Here is an 18867-nt window from a genome sequence, read left to right on the forward strand (position 1 = left end):
TCGGAGCGCTGCCAAAATACCCTGTTTTTTTTTATTATGGATGGACACTTTCAGTTTATATTCTACTGCTACACGCCACAAGGATATCTGTGGTCACTTTTGTGCTGTTCTGGCTCACAGAGAATTTTTCGTAGTTGACCCACAGTGGATGGGATTTATGGCTCGGATCATGTCCGCCGGCGTTTTTTACAGTAGGTGTTAAGTTATAATATATATTTTTTTTTCTTTTTAAATGCTTTCACTGTCTCCCAAACTGTTGCCTTGAGCGAAATGTTAATGTTCTGCCACCAGCAGGACGATCATCGCTTAAACTGGCTAAAGAAACCCTCCTCCACATATGTAACACCAAGAACATCACTGATACTCCACCTTTTTATGAGCATAATATACTATATTCATATCCTCTAACCCTCCACTAGTCATTTCCCTGACCATTAACACCAAAATATTTTTTGGATTTTTCAGTTTCAAAGTTCCTGGAGCAAGTAAAATTACAAAAAATTCCTACCTTTCATGTATTCATCTTAATATTTTTTTTGGCTTTTTTTAGTTTTTTCTTTTGCTAAGTCTCATCAATTTAAGTCCCAAGAAAAAACGAGGCATGAGAATGTGGATTGGACATCTTACGGTGAAACGTGCAGGTGATAAGTGTTTTCAGCTCAGAGTACAAAGCAAAACTCTGCTTCCTGTGCTGTCTTGTGCAATTTGTGCTGAGCTCCGGATAGTGGCCCGAAACATTTCCATTTATGTTTCACCTCACTCTGTGTTCTCTGACTGATGGGGAAATTTAAGCTGCCCATGTTGTGTCAGAAGTGTTTTTTTTTTTTTTTTCACTGTACGTGCATTTAAAACTATATACCCACGCACTGCATTTATGAGCTTTAGGTTGAAAACAAAACAAAAAGGGAAATAAGAAAAATTGTGCATTTGTAGGAAAAAAAAGTTTACATACAAATATCAGCCTGCTCACTTTCAGGTTACAATAGAATTCATCACATAACCAGAAATCACTTCCTCTCCTCTTTCCTCCCGGGCAGGAAGGGGTTACTCTCCGTATTTCCTGTCCAATTCCCAGAGCTCTGGCTGTGTTCTGATTGCTTTCTTGATGTTAAACATTCCCAGGCTCCTATAACCTTCTAAGTTTGCCTCCACTGTCCAACAGTTATCCCAGGTGAACGAGTGGGCGAACCTCCTGTTTTTAAGGATAAAATCTCGACAATTCCCCCCCTTTCTTTTTTTTTTCCTCACAGGCGGCAGGAGATACGGGGGACTGGAGGGGCAGGGGAGCTGTGAGACTGGAAACCATTCTTGCTTTGCATTCCGTTCAGTTGGTGTAAGGCTGTGGGAAAAGTGTGTTTTTCCCAACTGTGTTTTGAGCCTGTTTTCTGAAAGGAACTCGGACGTATAGAACGGGGGGTTCAATTGTGAGAAAGCTGGCACGTATAGAACATGCGCGGTGAGGTCGAATGAGTAAACACGGCTCTGAGTCAGCGTTCGCAGCCATAAAGTGTTACACGAGCTCGCGTTTATTTTTTATTTTTTTCCACTCCGTTTTTTTCCCTCCTGAGACACCTGATCGACAGCCGAGTTATGTTATCTTGTCTGAGTCAGCGGGGGCCTCGACATCAGTCATAAAGCAAAGCCAGACTGAGCTAACATGCACGTTTGGAGACTGCAGTATGGATATGACCCGGGAACAAATCCGGGCCGGCCTGGACTATATTTAGTCCGGTGATGCTCAGCCTAATTGCCCTCCCAGGCCTAATCATTTCCATGCTCTGCAGCTCACAAAAGACTGAAGGGGGAGGCCAAACACCCACTAACCTCATGTTAAAGAGATGTCAGCATGAATGGGCCTGTTGGTGCTGTCCATAGACAAGACAAATTACTGTGATGCCTTCTCCTCCCGTCCCATTAAGTGGCGTAAACAAATTGTACGCTGGGTAGCTATCTTTTTATAACGTATTAGGGTATTTTACTGCTACTTGGTCACAAATGTGAAGTATCTTTCACCAGCAACATAACTGATGTCATCCCCGGTGAAGATAGATTAAACCCTCCACTTAAGTGTCTTACAGCCAGTTTAGGTTCACAATGTGGGCCCAAAGAAGAATCCCCTACCTTGTCTTAACTCACTGCCATTGGGTCTTGTGTGTGTGTGTGTGTGTGTGTGTGTGTGTGTGTGTACGTACAGTTTCCTGTGTGGTTCCTGTCCCAAGCTTTGCCCTGGTTAAACAGCGGGCACATGATGGTCTGGGTCAGGGGGCGAGGGGACGGTGAAACCAGCAGATTGGGCTCTATGAGAAGCTGCCGGTCAGCCCGATAAGCAGCTCCAAGCTTCCTTCCTCATATAGTTCCCAGAGGCCGGCTGGAAAACCTAGTTTTCATGGCATTTTTCTAATCCTTTCATCATTCTTGGGGGGAAATAAAAACAACTAAATGAACTGACGATTTTGAGAGAAAATGAAGTATTTTGTAATTTGAGCTTGTAGGGGTCAGCACTGGATTTCGTGAGTGTTATAGAATCGAAAACGTTCACATTCCTGAATTAGAATTCATAGGAACCGGCACAAAGAGCAGAATTAGAAATGGTACCGTGTCAGTACAATGATACTGCATATCGGCATTATGTCAACATCCTGTCTGTTGTTGGCCTTTGCAACATTATTGACATAAAACTATTTGTTTTCCCAGTAGTTGTCCCTGGGCCTGCACCAGAAGAAGACACACAAACAGACACACACACACACACACCCACACACATACAAACTCTTGGTGGTCCATTGTGCCCGATGAGTCTTTCTGTGGCTGTAGAGTCCAATCCTTGATCCACACTGTCTGCCGCAGTCAGCAGGTGAATCCCCAGGCTGGGGTTATAGATATAGTGCTGGCTTAGTGTCTCCTTGTGCGTTTCTTCATCCGGCTATCAGTTTAGTCCTCCTCAAGTCTGTGCACACCTTTTTGGCAGAGCCTCTGCCAGGTGGAGCGCTGGGTGGCGGCCTCCTCCAGCGGAGCTGGTGCTGGCCCACTGTGGCCTCAATACTGACGTAGTTGGTCTTGTGGAGTGTCTCCGTGTGGGGGACGTGACCCCTCCAGGATGTACCCAGGATGCATTGTAGGCATCTGATGTGGAAGGCCTTGAGCATCCTTATGTGTCGTGCGTATAGTGTCCATGTTTCACAAGTGTAGAGGAGTGCTGTTGCCTGGTAAACCGATGCTTTATTGCGGGCGTTGAAGTGTTCTGAAAGACCCTATGTCTGAATTGCCCAAAAGAAGATGATGCTTGATTGATCAGGTTTTGAATTTCCCTTTCCATGCTGCAGTCGCTGGAGAGGAAGCTGCCGAGTTGTTTAAAAGATTGTGTAATTGCAAGGGGTTGGTCTGAGATCTGGGTGAGGCGCGGGAGTAGCTGCCACTGGTGCAGTACCTCGGTCTTTGCTACATTTACAGAGAGACCCAGTCTGCCAAAGTGTACCGCTATGAGTCCAGCTTGAAATGCTTCTGGTGAGTGGGCCACAACTGTGCAGTCATCTGCATACTGTAACTCGATGAAATGCTTAGAGGTTACTTTCATGACAGCCTGAAGCCTTCTAATATCAAAAGATTTCTGTTGAGTCTGAAGTCCACCGTTATCCCACTGTCCACCTTGATTTTTTTTTTTCCCCACGTAGCAGCAGTGTCACAGATAACTTAAAAGACAATACATCCCTGGCACACACCAGCACAGATCCTGAAAGGGTCAGATTCCTGGCCTCCACAAGTGACATGTGCTATCATTGCTGTGTGGAACTGTTGACGGAGTGTAACAAGTTTTCTCGTGCAGCCGAATTTCAGGAGGATACTCCATAAGAGTTCCCTGTTGACAGTGTCGAAAGTCTTTGATAGGTTAATGAGTGACATGAAGACGACCCTGGTTTTGTTCTCTGCAGTTGCCTTGCTGTAAAGACCATGTCTACAGTGCTTATGTTCCTTCTGAATCCACACTGATTCAGACGACAGCTGCTCCGAGATGTTATCCACCAGTCTGTGCAGCATGACTTCGGCCAGGCCTTTGCTGGCAACTGCAAGTAGTGAAATGTCACGGCTGTTGCCGCAGATGGACTTATCACCTTTGCCTTTGTAGAAGGTGATGATGTTTGCATCCCTCTACTGTTGAGGGACGTTTTCTTGCTGCCAGACATCTGTATTAAAGAGGTAGAGTGTGCGATTGCAGAGGTAGCCTCCATAGTTGAAGATCTCTTCAGGGATGTTATCAGAGCCAGGGCCTTGTTCTTCAGCGCTCTTACTGCACACCTAACGGGGTGGTCGGGTAACTCATCCAACGCTGGGGGGTCTGTGTGGTGGGCTGGCTAGGGAGAGTTTCAAAGTGTTCTGCCCATCTGTTGATGATGAGCTCCTGGTCTTAAGAGGTGGGTTGTACCATCAGAAGCCTTCAAGAGAGTTGCTGTGTAGTTTCTTGGGTCATAGATGTTTTTAACTGCAACATAAAAAGTTGTGCACATCGTTGTTATTGGAATATGCTTGTATCTCATTAGCCTTTGATATCCACCACTCATTCTGCAGGGCAGACCCCCTAACTCTTCTACATGTCAGCCACTTCTGCCAAAGTGCAGCTGGTGTGTGGTTGTTGAGTACACCTCTGTGTGCTGCTTGCTTTTGCTCAAGCAGGGTGGTGATTTCACCTGTATTATTGTTAAACCAGTCCTGGTGTTTTCTTCTCTGGTGGCCAATGGATCAGGCTGCTGCCTCATAGAGCCTGAACCTGAAGCTGACACAGGACCATTTAGCATCAACATCTATATGCAAAAAAGACCTGATGTTCCTCAGGTGTCCAGCCAGGGAACAGCAAAAATTGTCCCAATCTATAGGAGTTGCAAGCCGGGCACAGTCAAGACTTTTCTTCCCCAACCTCTGGGGACAGATGGCGGGGCATATTTTCAGATGGAGCTTGGTCGACGGTCTGTCCAGCACTCTACGCCTCTCATTGCATGGGAAAGCAAGATGTGTTTTATGTCAGAACGTCTCGCAATGATGTAGTCTAACAAGGGCCAATGTTGGAGTGTGGGTGCATCCAGGATGTTATGTGTTTATTTTTGAGCTGGAAGAGGATAATTTGATGGATAAGTTGGGCTCAGCACAGTGACTTAACAGCTGCAGGCCATTGGCATTGACCTGACCAATCCTGTGACTCCCAGTGACTCCCTTCCACACCTTGTTGCCCTTTCCCACTCTGGCATTGAAATAACCCAACAAGAAGATTTCTTGGGTATGCCACGGAGAGCCTCATCTAATGCTTGGTAGAAGTGGTCTTTCGTGTCATCCGTCGATGGAAGAGTCAGAGCATAAACACTCAGAATGGTGGTATATTGCTTCTTGGCCAGGGGGATCCTTAGCAACATAAGCCTTTCACATATGCCAATTGGTGTTTCTGGGAGTCTTGGTAGAAAGTGTGTTTTTTTTTTTTTTTTTTTTTTTGTGCCAGTCCTACACCATGCTGGTGCTGTCCTTCTGTTGGGTTTCCCTTCCAGAAGAAGGTGTAACCCTGCCTCACTTCCTTCAGGGAGCCTTCATCAAGGAACTTGGTTTCACTTAAAGCTGCAATGTCAACATTGTGTTGGTTAATATCTGCTGTGTGAGTGCAGTTGTCCTCTGTGGCCTGTCTCTTACTCCATCAGTGTACAGGAGGGTTCGTATGTTCAGGTTAAGAGGGATTATTCTCTATTTCGACTGCTGGGTGGAATGTCCCGATAGGTGTGGTTCCCTCTCCAGGATGTTCTGAGTGGACAATTTTTAGGCCACCTTTTCTAGCCCCCCCCCAATAGGGGTAAGAAGTATGGCCTCTAAATGGGGCTGCATAGATGTACAGGGATCTGCCGGGAGCAGCTGTCACTCAAACCCAGCTGCTAACGACCATAGTTAGCCCTGTGCCGCTGCCGTGCAGGGTTATGACGAGGAGGTTCCAGTGCATTCAGACCTGTTCATATCACCAGACACCCCATCGGCACCAGACTTCTACCATTTCTGATCGCTGGTCTCACCGAAGCAGAGGTGGATACCTGCGCAGGGAGATTATTTGGAGTGCCGCTGGGGGTGCACATGTCCCGGTGGCACTTCTTCACTGCAGGAGGGTATAATCCAGTGGCAAGGAGGGTCCAAGACAACTGGCACTCTCTCGCAGTTGCAGGGGGCTGCTGGAGCTCCTGTTGTTAGGAGTACCGCCTATCATGTGCCATCAGCATGATGCTTTTCTGTCGGGGTGTGCTCCCTTAGCCTTCCGTCCTCCCAGACTCACCCACAAGGTAGTGGGGCAGAGGTTGATAAGTGCCAGGGCGTACTCCACTTGGTTGGGCCTGCACACTATATCTATAGGGCCCACTGCTACCCCCAGATCGCCTGCCAAGTTAACTTGGGGCCGCAAGTCTCCAGTTACCATGTGTGCCCCGAGGAGGCCTGGCAGGAGTCTTGGTGATGGCGAGACTTTGTTCTGGCAGGAGACTGATGCATGAGTTACTTCTTCATTCACCACAAGGGCTAGCCAGCAGCAGTTCTGAAAGCAAGAGGCAGCAAGCAGACAGGCAGTAGGCATGCACCTTCCCTCTAACTTCCGCACTAGATGCGTCACAACACCCTGTGTTCAGAAAACACACACACACACAAACACAGGATGACTCCTTGTGTTTCCAAGGGGATATTTTGGTGCATATCGGTTTGAAAATTATGTAGAAAATATACATGCTTGTCACACGACAATAAGGAGAGGAATTATAAGCATTGTACAGCTAATATAGCATTTCTTTGCTTTACAATTTACATAAAACATGAAGTGCGTGATTTCTTCGCTGATTTGTGGACAAATTTGTCAATGGTAGCTGGTATTCTTTGTCGTAAAGATAATGTTGAGTGTATGGTTTTCAGCACTGCTTGTCTTTCTGTTTTCTATTTGAGAAGCAAGTCAGCAATCTGCGATGGAATTCATTTTGAAAATGAATTTCAAACCCTAAAAAACATGACACGCATCGCATCACTTGTGATTGCCTGAGGATTTAAAATGAACATAACTAAATGACAGTCATCCTGAAAATCACATCCCAAAAGTAGCACTTGAGCCTTCTTGCTTTTCGTACAGTTTACATGCAGTACATATGTTATCACTCAATATATGTTCTAATACTCGTTTTGACATGATCTCCAAACCCTGCATCTTAGCCAGGCTCTTATGGGATTAGACACCTTATCTAAAATAAAAAAAAAAAAAACTTTGACTCACTTGCCTGAAAAACAATTCATCTCACGAAGATCAAAAGTTTAAAAATAAAAGGAATTTTTTATTCTTCTACTTTTCTTTACCATTGCAACAAGCCAACCCTTGTTGTCCCTGCTCTGTTTTTTTTTTTTTTGTGTGTTTGTTTGTTTCCCCTTCATGTAAGAGAGGAAGCCTCTTATTTCCTCGCTGCGCCATGTGCTGCTACTGAAAATTAGCACTCATGATGAGTGCGTGCGCTCTTTGCAATCAATCGGATATGCCACCAAATCATACCACACACACACACAAAAGGCCATCTGTGGTAAAAAAGCTGCAGTCTAATATCTTTGAATTTTTGCTCTTGCCTTCAGTGTTTTTTGTAATTCTTTTTTTTTTCCCATGACAATTAAATAAGTGTCTCCATCTGTAGAGTCAACTGAATGAAATATCAAATTCTTGAAGTTGAATAGTTATGTGATTTCAGGCATTTATCATAAAGGGCAGGGAGTTGCCAGTGGAGGCGGCGCTCACAGTTAAGGGGGTGTTTCCGTCCTAAGCCTACCATGATGGCATTAGCAGAGATCTGCTTATTTATTAGGCTGTGAGTTCTTCCCACCAAACAGCGGCCATCTATCAAACCAGTGTCCACTTTATTGTGGCATGCAACTGCCACATATCTTGGTAATAACACAGGAGTATTTGATAATCAAATATTCGAAAAATGTGTAGTCAGATGGTTGAATATATGATTTAGAAACATCTTGGTTATCATGCTAAAATGCAAGCAGCACTTCCTAGTTTCACCGGGGTGTGAACTAGAAAAGTGTGTGATCTTCATGTATCAAAGAAAGCAGGGAGTTGTAATCATCTTTTTTAACCTTTCTCTTAGGGGCTTTGGTATGTAATGAAGTACTTAACAAAAAAAAAAAAACATGATATCTTCTATAATGCAAATCCTGAAGTTTTATTAACAATATCCTCCTTTCAAAAATGGTTGAATATTGGTACAAACTAAAACAGTTTTAAAACTGTTCAAAACCAACAGTAGCAAAACTCTGTAAACTGCTTTCATGACAGCCATCGCAGACGAAGTTTAATTCATAATAACATTTGTAACAATTTTAAATAATAATCATGAAATTATGAAATTACAAGATGTAACCATGTTCCACGAGCAGATTGAGATCCCATATTTTAGTCTTCTTTCCATCTCAACTGCCACATGTTGATATTCTGCTTTTGTGGCTCTACAATCACCCCCCATTCTCACAAATCCATGGCAACAGACAGGTTTTGGTAATATTACACTCAGGAATATTACACTACGACACTGGAACGTCTGCAGGGTGTTAATGTCAGTTGAGTTTCTTTTAACTTTTTTGTTTCTTCTTCTCACCTGCCTCACAGCTGTGATCTGCCAGAGGACAGCAAAATAATAGTTTTCCATCTAAAGAGTTGAAGAAAATTGGGGTTGTTCCTTTGAAAAGATATTTTACAAGCACTGTTGTCAGCTTTACCGCTCCTTTAGCCTTTGGCTTCTTTTTTTAAGAATGGAGCATAAAAAAATATCATCTAGGGGATTTACAAAAATTATTTGCCATTTAAATAATTGTTTTATTGTTTTGCGTGTGTAGAGTGCAACAATGTCTGTGCAGGTAAATATATTATCCAATGAAGTTGACAGTGGATCTATTCAGACAGTTGACCACTAGTGCCAAGTGCGTCTGAAATACATGTGAACTAAATGGAAGACAAAATGCTCCAGACGCTGGACGCTGGGATTTTGTCCCTCAGGCCGCAACCTCAGCCAGTAGTCTCTAGTGCCGATGTTAAACTGTGGCGCCTCCTGATCAACACTCCTCCTCGCTGTGAGTTTAGTTGGGCTGTCATTTTTATCGGAAGTAAGAATTGATTTGACCTGCACCCTCCCATTTCAACATGCTTAGACAGTCAGCCACAAAATTAGAAGCACATGAACTACTGAAATATGATGATGTGACCCCTTCGTCTAAGACCGTCCTGACCAAAATCCATCGATCAAACACGGATGCTACTTTGTGATTCCTTTATCAGTATGACGCTTGTCCTTCCATGGAAAAATACCTCTGAAGAAAACCAACTTTGTCAGCAGAACTGTGGAGAGCCTTGCACAGAGAACACCTGGTATTGACGTGGGGCTTGACGCTAAAGTGCAGAGAGAACAAGTCTTCAGCATGTTCATGTGAAAGTAACAATGCTGAAGGTTTGAGAAATAGTACAGAAAGTGCAAGTAATTTTTATATTTCTAAGAATGTCTTGTCATGCTGCGTTTGGTCCAACATACTTCTATTTATGATTTCAGCTCAAAGGTCTAGTTGCACTGACACAATTATATTAATGTATGTTGTATACATAAAACATGCTTAATTTTATTTTTTTTAATCAAATTGTATTTTACATTGGATTTTTGCTACCTGAACTATTCAATAATATAGTAGGAGGGGTGAAGTGATTCACCCCTGTTTTGAAAATTTTATATAAACATCACTAATTGCATACACAAATTTTTTCCATATTCACAATGTGTGACATCAGAGAGGGGAATTTGCGATTGGACGCCGTCTCACTGAGGGATATTTGAACCAACTAAATTTGTAGTATTACAAAAAAATGGGGGGACCCTTCCATACATATGCAGATCAAAGCCTGTGTGTGTGTGTGTGTGTGTGTGTGTATGTGTGTGTGTGTGTGTGTCCACATTGGCGACTGGCAGGCTGCGGGGTCTCTGGGCTGTTCTGATAGCGCTCGCTCCTTTGAGGCCCCAACAACATGCTGCGGATAAAAAAACATGCCGGCCCTGTCCAGAGTCTGATCTCAGGCCAGCTCGAGGAGAGAAAAAAAAATGATCCAGAGTCTGGTCTGCCAGGGCCTGGCAGGGACAATATACCAGTGGTAGATTGGTTGAGCACATCATCATACGTGTAACACGGGTTTGATAGTTGATAGCACCGGCCCTCTCCAGTGCTCGCTGGCATACGATGCCTGGATGCGCCCCCTTGGAGAACAAGCCCAACTTCTCGTCTCCCTCGACTCTCTTGATCTTCCTCAGCTGGCTGCTTTCCCCCTACAGTTCCTTTCAGTTCTTTCTTTGCGCCCCCCTCCTCCCCCAACACAGTCTTTCTTCTTTGCCTCTCTCCTCCCTGTTCCTCGTCAGATCCATAGGGCCAGATTTTTATCGCTTTTCTGCGAGTCCTGCGAGGGGAACCTTGAGGGTCTCGGTGGGATCAATTTAAAAGGGAAGCACTTGTCTCTCCTCCTCTCCTTGGCCCTTTCGGCTGATTGGGTCCGCTCACCAGAAACTGAGGCTTTTGATCCCCCCCCCTCCCGCACACCCCTGCTCAAAGTTTTTGTCGGAACGTGGCGCATGAAAAAATAAAAAAAAATTGTTCCACTTTCTGAGAAACGTGCCCTCCTCCCTCCCCCCACATCCCCTCTCGTCGCACCTGTGAGAAATCGAGTTTGGGTGGTAATAACAATCCGCCGCTTGACTGACTGCTCTTTGAAGATTTAAGAGTTGACCCGCCTCGTCAGGTGGAGGTACACAAAACTGGAGGTCCGCGGGGGCTGTGCGTCGGAGAGAACAACACCGCGAGCCAAGATGCATAATTCGCACCACGTGGGGGAAGTGCATTTTTTTTATTATTTTTTTTATTTTATGAAAACTAAACAAGCGGTTTATGTCAGCTGTAAGAACCAGAGGGTATTTTTACCCAGATTATTCCCACTTCTGGCCTAATTTGACCCCTTTTGCTGATTTCTTTCATTTGATTATGAAAACCACTTATTGACAGTCATAATATGTGCTCTCCAGGAAGACTTACATTAGTATCTGACCGAGCATTTCACTTCTGGTACCTGTACTGATTGGACCTGCTGAGTCCCCTTTTAATTCGTTTTGCAAGTCTTTTAAAACAGAGTGAATTTTTATATCATTAATTTAGGATTCCTGCCATTAACTCAGATGTTATTTATTCATAATCTACCACAACATCCCTCAAGAAAATCCATTTTCGATTCTGTGTCTGACAGAATGAGATCTGTTGCGTTAGAGGAGCCTGAACAAAAGGAATTTAAGGATTTTTTTAGTGTCTGTTAGAGTTTGTCCGCAATCTGTCTTTCCTTTTAAACTCAACTCAAGGCTGCTCTTAATAATTCCTTTGCTGTTTCTATTTATTCAAAAATTATTGATTGAAAACAAAGATAGGATTTGTTAGGATAGTGTCACTATGCATTAATATAGGGAATACTGTATTATTCTAGTAACCAATCCATAGTTCTATCTTGTTGAAACCAATGATTTACATAGTAGTCCTTTTGTCTCTCTTTGATGCTTCACTTTATTTCTGAGTAAATCACATTAAACAGCATTTAACATACAAAAAGTACAACACAATCAGAAAATAATTATAATAATATCACTGAACAAGTTACTAATGCAGTGCGGGCCCGTCTTCGGATTTAGTTGCATGCTTGACCTGAAATGATTTTCCTGCCTGAAAACAGAACATTACCTTGTCTCCTATCCCCAGGAGAGTGAAGCCAAATTTTAATGAAAAGCGAGACTAATAAATTTAATAATCTGCTTAGCTCAGTGTCTGCAGGAGTGACTGAAACCCTCTCTTTCCGTTATCCAAGTTTATTGTGTAATAAAGACGATTTGATGAGAGAAAAGAAGTAGCAGAGAACTGTGAGTGATGTGAGAAGTTCCCCCCCTTCAACCTGGCTCTCCTCTCCTACCTTCTCTCTCTTTCTGCCTCTCTCAGGTCGTCAGAGGTCAAGCGAGAGTTTTTCTTGTCCCGTTTCCCTGATCTGCCCACTCTTGGGAAACTCCAGTCACGTCTGTGGATTAAAATTCCTGGTAAATTTAGCCAAGCCAGGCCACAGGTTCCTGCCTTTTTTTCCTTTTTTTTTTTTTTTTTTTTTGTTTTTGTCCGCTCAGACCACATTTGAAGAATATCACCTTGCAGTCAGACAGAAAGTAGTGGCAGGCTCAACTCCGGCCCCTTACCTGTCAGGCAAAGTACAGTGTTTTCATGGCATTTTGGGACCTACTGTAATGACATCAGTGGTGAAGTTGTGCACTAATTGAGGTTTAATGCTAGAGTAGAGAGAGAAAGGCAGCAATTTTCCCGCCCCGGCCTGAAATAGAGACGACAGGCTTTTCATGTGGTCCCGGCTAATTTGGGTTGCAGTGCTGCAGCTGTGGGATACCTCACACTTTTTGCCCTTCTCAAAAAATAAGAAAAATAAAAATCAAATAAAAAATTGTGAAAGTTTTTTCACAGGGAATAGCTGTTTTTAGTAAATTGTTGATGGAGCCTTTAGGAAGGATTATACTTGTTTTGTCTCCAATATAAACAGTGCAGTTACTATAAAACCATGGTTCATTTTAAACAACAGAATTAAAAGTTTTTATCATAACCTTTTTATGTTCTTTTTTTTAGTGAGAAAATGCTTGGTTCTATGTCTTTTCTTTGAGTGAGAGTATTGCATCATAAACTACTGTAGTTACCATTCGCTGACTCATTATTTATCTACATTTGTGATACCTGCTAAATGTACTGGAATACTCCACTGGGGGCTCTACCAAAATAAAAAGTTCCAGGTACTATCCCCCAACTTTTGAACCGAAAAAGAAATGGTTTAGTGCTTACCACGCAATGGAAAAGCAGCTTATAAAATAGAAATCCTGCCCGGCAGCAGGAGTGCTCAAACCAAAGCTTTTGGCTACAGTATGCTGTGATCCGCCCTCGTACGGAGGAGTTTGTGTGAACATGAAAATAAGCAGCTAGTGTCATTGTACATCTTGTATCGGTGCTTCTCTAATGTACAAAGACCTCAGGGTGCGATTTGGAAATGAAAGAGTGTTTTGTAATCGACTTCACACACACACACACACACACACACACACACACACATACACACACACACACACACACACACACACACACACAAACACACTGATCCCATTGTACCAGTCAGGTCTAGCTGGTCTCTGTCTGGGCCAAAGCCTGTTAACTTTAATTCGAAGCATAGAGGCTGGTAATGAGCACTGTCAGAGTTGACATAACAACCTCCTGCTCTGGGGCCGAGCTCTGGAGTCTGACACACAGTGAGAGGGATGGGGGAGTTGTCACTGTACCAGAATTTAGAATTTGTTACTAGGTATTAAACTCAACTCCTGTTTCTTTTAAAATTGAAAATGTCATGCTAAATAATATCACCGTCTTCTATTCCTATTAACTGTGGCATAATGGTGTCACTCATCGAAACTCATCGAAACAACTTTCTAAGTAATAATTCTTAGTAATAATTCTTTGCATATTTACAATACGACAATGCAATTGATGTGATTTATGTGCAAGACGTTTGTAAACTGAAAGAACATCACTTTCATTTGTCTATATGGGGTTCCCCCTGCACAACTAATGATAAAGTACCTCTGAAAGAACTACGTCGAAACTGATGTGTATGTAAATGTGAGTGTGTGTGTATATATACACCCATAAACAGCATTCCTTTTTTTTATCCCTTTTCAAAACAACAAAATGGAGGTGAAATTCTCACCATTTTGGTAGCGGACATGTCTCTTAAACCGTAAGCATAAAACTCAACTTGCCATCAGGTATTACCTTGAATAGTGCATCTTAGAGTTGCCATTTTGTCTTACATAAGTTCACTCTATTCTACACTCCCCTCTTCGCGACTTCTCTTAGTCAGCTTTAAAAACTGCTGTGGGTTTTGTTCTCCGCTTACCTGGACTAAATTACACTTATTGTCTAACTTTGATGTTTGTTGTGCATAAAGAGGCAAGTGTTCAAGATATAGTTTTACTCCATTGCGGTTTGGTATCATGGCTACTAAACAATATATTACACTAGGTATATCGGAGAATACTAGCACCTTTGTGAACCCTTTTTTAAACTCTTGTTGGACCTTCTTCACTGTATTTAACCCGTTGTGGATGAACTATGAGCAGTTGGCAGCCACTTGAGTGTCACTCAGGGAGCAGTTAGGCCCGAACTGCTCCCTGAGTGAACCCCCGAACTGAACCCCTAACTGTTTGGGGTTCAGTTTCTTGCACAGCAACAAGTCTTTCCAAGTCATCTACCTTTAATCACCTGAGCCACGCTGCCCCCTGATTTATTAATAAAATAAATGAATCATTTAAAAAAAAAATCCCCTTAATTGGGATACTGAAATTAACATATTGTAAAGTTATCCCTTTTTTCCACAACTGTATATCCCTTTTAATCCTGTAGTGGTGAAGTTTGATTGAATTGTTGTCAAATGACCCGCCTCTTGGTTTTATCATTTGTATCTTAAAATTTAGTCTTCTTTAGACCCCTGCCTGCTTTATAAAATGCTGTTTCATTTGTAGGAAATTAATTTTTGATTTCCCTTCATTGACATTTCTGACATTTTGTAATTTTTGTACACTGCATAGTATAAGTCATAAATGATAAATAGAAGTCATTCTCAAGTTTAATCAAAGGCCATGTACACCTGTGCCGTCGTGAGTGGCGGAACAGATGTACCTGTCTGTTTTATAATTATAATTATTGTAATTATTATAACTATAAGTGGTGGGACAGATGTACCTGCCTGTTTAAAGGTATGTTGCATTTTCAATACTTGGTATATACTGCAACTCTAGTAGGAATTTCATGTTTAATTTAGGATGTGTGTGTGCGTACCTGTGCGCGTGCGCGTGTGTGTGTGTGTGTGTGTGTGTGTGTGTGTGTGTGTGTGTGTGTGTGTGTGTGTGTGTGTGTGTGTGTGTGTGTGTGTGTGTGTGTGTGTGTGTGTGTGTGTGTGTGTTGCAGTCAGCTTTTCAGCTGTATGCCAATCCCAGAAAAAAGTGAAGCCCTATGATTAAAAAAAGAAAAGTAAGACGACAACAGATTTTGATCAGAAACTACTCCCTTCTTTCTTTGAACATAACATTATTCTTTTCTTGAACTCCTTGTATATACATGCGTACATACATACCCCCACACACACACCATGAAATATGACAATTTAAATTTCAATCAGCCGCTGCTAGATCCTGCCCTGGTAATGACCCCAAAATCTAAACTGTCAACAATCCACATAGTTTGTTCCAAGTACTTTTGAAGTGTTGACTTGAACACAGAATGCAAACTGCTGCACAGGGCAATACAATTTCCCTCAAGGTTAATATTTGGAAAACAGGTTTTCCTTTCCTTTTTTTGGTATGTTTTCTCTCCAAATAAGCATTTTTCTATGGGTCACAATCCTGCCTCATTAGAATCAGCTTGTTTAGAGATGACGAAATAAAAGGCCATAGCATTCCAGCATCGCTTGTCCCCGTCTCCCACTCCTCAATAATTCATCTAGACAAGGAGGATGATTATTCTTTGAATATGCACTAAAAATGCCTGTCTTGTGCTCCCCTCCGCCCCCCCCCCCTGCTTCTTTGCGTGTGTCAGTGTGTGTTCAAGTGTGTGCCCGAGTGAGCAAGCACGGACCAGTGTGTGTGTGTGTGTGCAGCTCCTCTCTGCCTGAAACAAAGGAGGTGTCGAGCTGAATTAGCCCCCCCCCATGACTGAACGCCCAGAGAGCTTAGAGATGCGCCACAGCTTCTGCTGAGTCGCACATGGGCCTTAATGTCTGCACCCCCCTCCACCCACTACTACTGAGTTGCTCTAACAAGGTTGTTGGAAGAGGATAAGGCATGTTAAATGAATAATTTACACAGAGGTGCCCTCCTTATTTATTTAATATGGCTGGATGTGACTGAGTGGGCAGCCAGTGTCTCAGACTGCCGAGACACTGCCGGCTAAACGGCTACTCACTAGCTAATGGAGGGCCAAAACGACATTTAGAGCAAAGAAGGTAGTGGGTGCAGGTTGTGTGCTGCAGAAACAGGCCCTGATGTTGGGGTGTTTTGATCAAATGGCTGCCGTACTCCATCGTCAGACCATGTTGCTCTTTTCTCCTTCGTCCGATCAGATTCATGTTTTGCAGGAACTTCAAAACCATACAACGTTTTTCAGCATTTTTATTATTTCCGTTAAGACAACAGAAAGAGATGCTTATTTGTATTTAGCTTTTTTCAATTTCTTACCTTTTTTACCTTTCATGACAAGAGCTGCATATTTTGAATCATTTTTGTTTTTGTAGAGTTTTCTTGCAAATCTTAGGTAATCATTTTTTTTTCCACAGAGAGCAGTAAGCTGCAAAAAAGGCTAGGAAAAAATAATCGAAACTTCCTGTAATAAATATAGAGTCATGACTATTGTCATAATTTAAATGTACCTTGCATTTATGTTAGACTATAATTCTTATTGAAATCTTTTCGCAGCAACCGGACTTCAATTTCTTCCCTTTCTTCCCTTGTTTAAATATCTCTTATTTAGTTCGAATGGACTGCAGGGAGTTCTCTGTGTGTAACTACCAGGCTTTGGGGCTAAATTGCAATGGCTAATGTTGATGAGAGAGTTGTTTTGCAGAAACTAGGTTGACTGAGGTTGTTGTGTTAATGGGGTTGTCATCTGTGGTAACAAATATACAGCTTTTAAGAGTTAAGATTATTATAGGTTCAGCTAAAATTAAGATTGTGTGAAACTAAGTGGAGGAACCAGTTAAATCACTTGGACTGAGACCCAGGCAGTAGTCACTGGGGCCTGGTTTTGGTGGTGGATCTTCCCGAGTGGTTTGGAGGGTGCGGATAGACAAAGTGTGAATGAGTTGATCTGTCTTGGGATCCTAGTACGGCGTTATACTTGGGCAAATCTTGTACCTAAGGCCCCCCCCCTCTGTTCAGAGATGGTTTTTGATTACTTCTTTGACTCCTTCCTCGAACCTTCAGCCTTCTCTGGCAAGTATGCGGACAATGCTGACTTCAAATAGCCCTTGTCCTTCGCGTCTACGTGGACTGCAGAGTCCTGTCCTGAGCTGGTTGGTCTCCTGTGTTAGGCCACCTGTTTGTGCAGAGGTTTTTTTTTGCCTCCCCGATATAGATATCACAGTCCTCATTGCAGGTGACAGCATACGCCACATTCTCAATCTTCTGCCTGGGTGATCAGTCCTTTGGTCCCTCTAATCTTTGCCTCGGATGAGAGTTGAAATGTCTTTAAGGGAAGAGATTCAAGTCCAGTTGCCACGAAAAGATTTTGACAAGAATTTACCATGACCTGATGGCTAAGAACCTCCATAGACACGTGAAAGTACAATGTTTGTGTTGTGTTTTACAGTGAGAGTGTGGAGAGGGAGGGCAACAGGACAGGGACCATCCCAGAGAGAGGAGGAGCAAGGGAGCAGCCAAGGTGGAAGGAATCACCCGACTGGTAATATTTTTGTTTGTATTTTTCAAATTTTTGATTGTATGAAAATTACACCTCAACAAAGTTGTGTGAAGCACACGCTTTTGTATTTTGAATGAATGGCTGGGACAAGATTTGAGTAAAACAGTTAATAGAAAACAAAAGAAGAGATTTTTCTTTTTATTTTTCATTTTCCGTAAAAATAATGTATCATGTATTTTTGGACATTTGGATGGAGAATTTTCTTGATTATGTTTTTTAATTATGGCTTTGTTAATGTTTTGATGCCCCCCCCTCAAAAAATGACAGGAATCTGATCAAACCAAACATTTTATGTGTGGCTCTCACCACGTTACTGGTGGAAAATGAAAACTCTTTGGATATGAAGATGCGTCATTCATACAGTACAGCAATATGAAAAAAAGCACAATAAAAAAAAAAAAAAAATCTTAACAACAGAAACCACACTGTGTAGTGTTCAGGTCTCATTGTCTCCCCCACGCATGACACTAGGAATCTTCCACTGTAACCTGCATGTAGGAAAGGCAATGGCTGGTCACTGACCAGGGCCTGATTCTATTTTTTGTCCATTTGTTGATTGCTATGAGTTTGAAAAGGTACTTAAGTAAAATGTAAAAGGGACTGCCGGGAGCGATTCCTCAGTGACGGGCCCGGTTGATGCGAGCCAAGAGAGATACCAATCAGAGATTTGGATTGACCTCAGATTACAGCAGAAATTACACCCCCCCCTGTCAACCTGTTTCTCTTCTCTTACTTGAGTGATGTCGTTCCACCCATCATGAATGAGAGGATACATCACCACAGTGTATGTGTGTGTGTGTGTGTGTGTGTGTCCCAAGAGAATGAAATCCCACAGCTCACGCTGACCTCATTATAAAAATAGCTCATCTATCCAGCCATCACATTTCCCTCCTTTACCCCTCTCCTTTGCAATCTCTTATAGATCATGATCCGCTACCACTTTCCCCTTTGTGTCTCTGTCAGTGTTTACAGCAGACTTAACGTGAGATTAAGAGCTTATGCAAGTCTTTGTAACAGCAAGGCTTCCTCTGCACCTGTCATTACTAATCTAGCCCTAATATGGGATCATAAGATGTCTTTTAATCAAAAAAAGAACTCTTAATACAGTGTTCACATGACCTACTGAACAGCATCTCTTTTGATGCTTCACTACAAAAATACACTTCCATTTTTTGCCACTCTGGACAGCTGACTTTCTTTAACAGCAACACTACAGGAGTGGGAACCCCCTCCCCTCACCCCCCGCCCATTTAC

The 18867-nt window shown here is 42.7% G+C and overlaps 1 protein-coding gene across 2 annotated transcripts in view; it reads left to right on the forward strand.

Moving 5' to 3' along the window:
• The window catches only part of znf438 (zinc finger protein 438), a 59377-nt gene that overhangs the window by 12007 nt on the left and 28503 nt on the right, over positions 1–18867 (forward strand). For both annotated transcript variants that reach the window (XM_086160411.1, XM_086160410.1), the window contains exon 2: positions 17503–17595. The gene's annotated coding sequence lies outside the window, so the exon portion shown is untranslated. The remainder of the gene's footprint in view (positions 1–17502; positions 17596–18867) is intronic.

This window comes from Fistularia commersonii, chromosome 15, assembly GCF_037954325.1.
Source record: "Fistularia commersonii isolate RoL2024-O1a breed Wild chromosome 15, RoL_Fcom_v1.0, whole genome shotgun sequence".
NCBI lineage: Eukaryota > Metazoa > Chordata > Actinopteri > Syngnathiformes > Fistulariidae > Fistularia > Fistularia commersonii.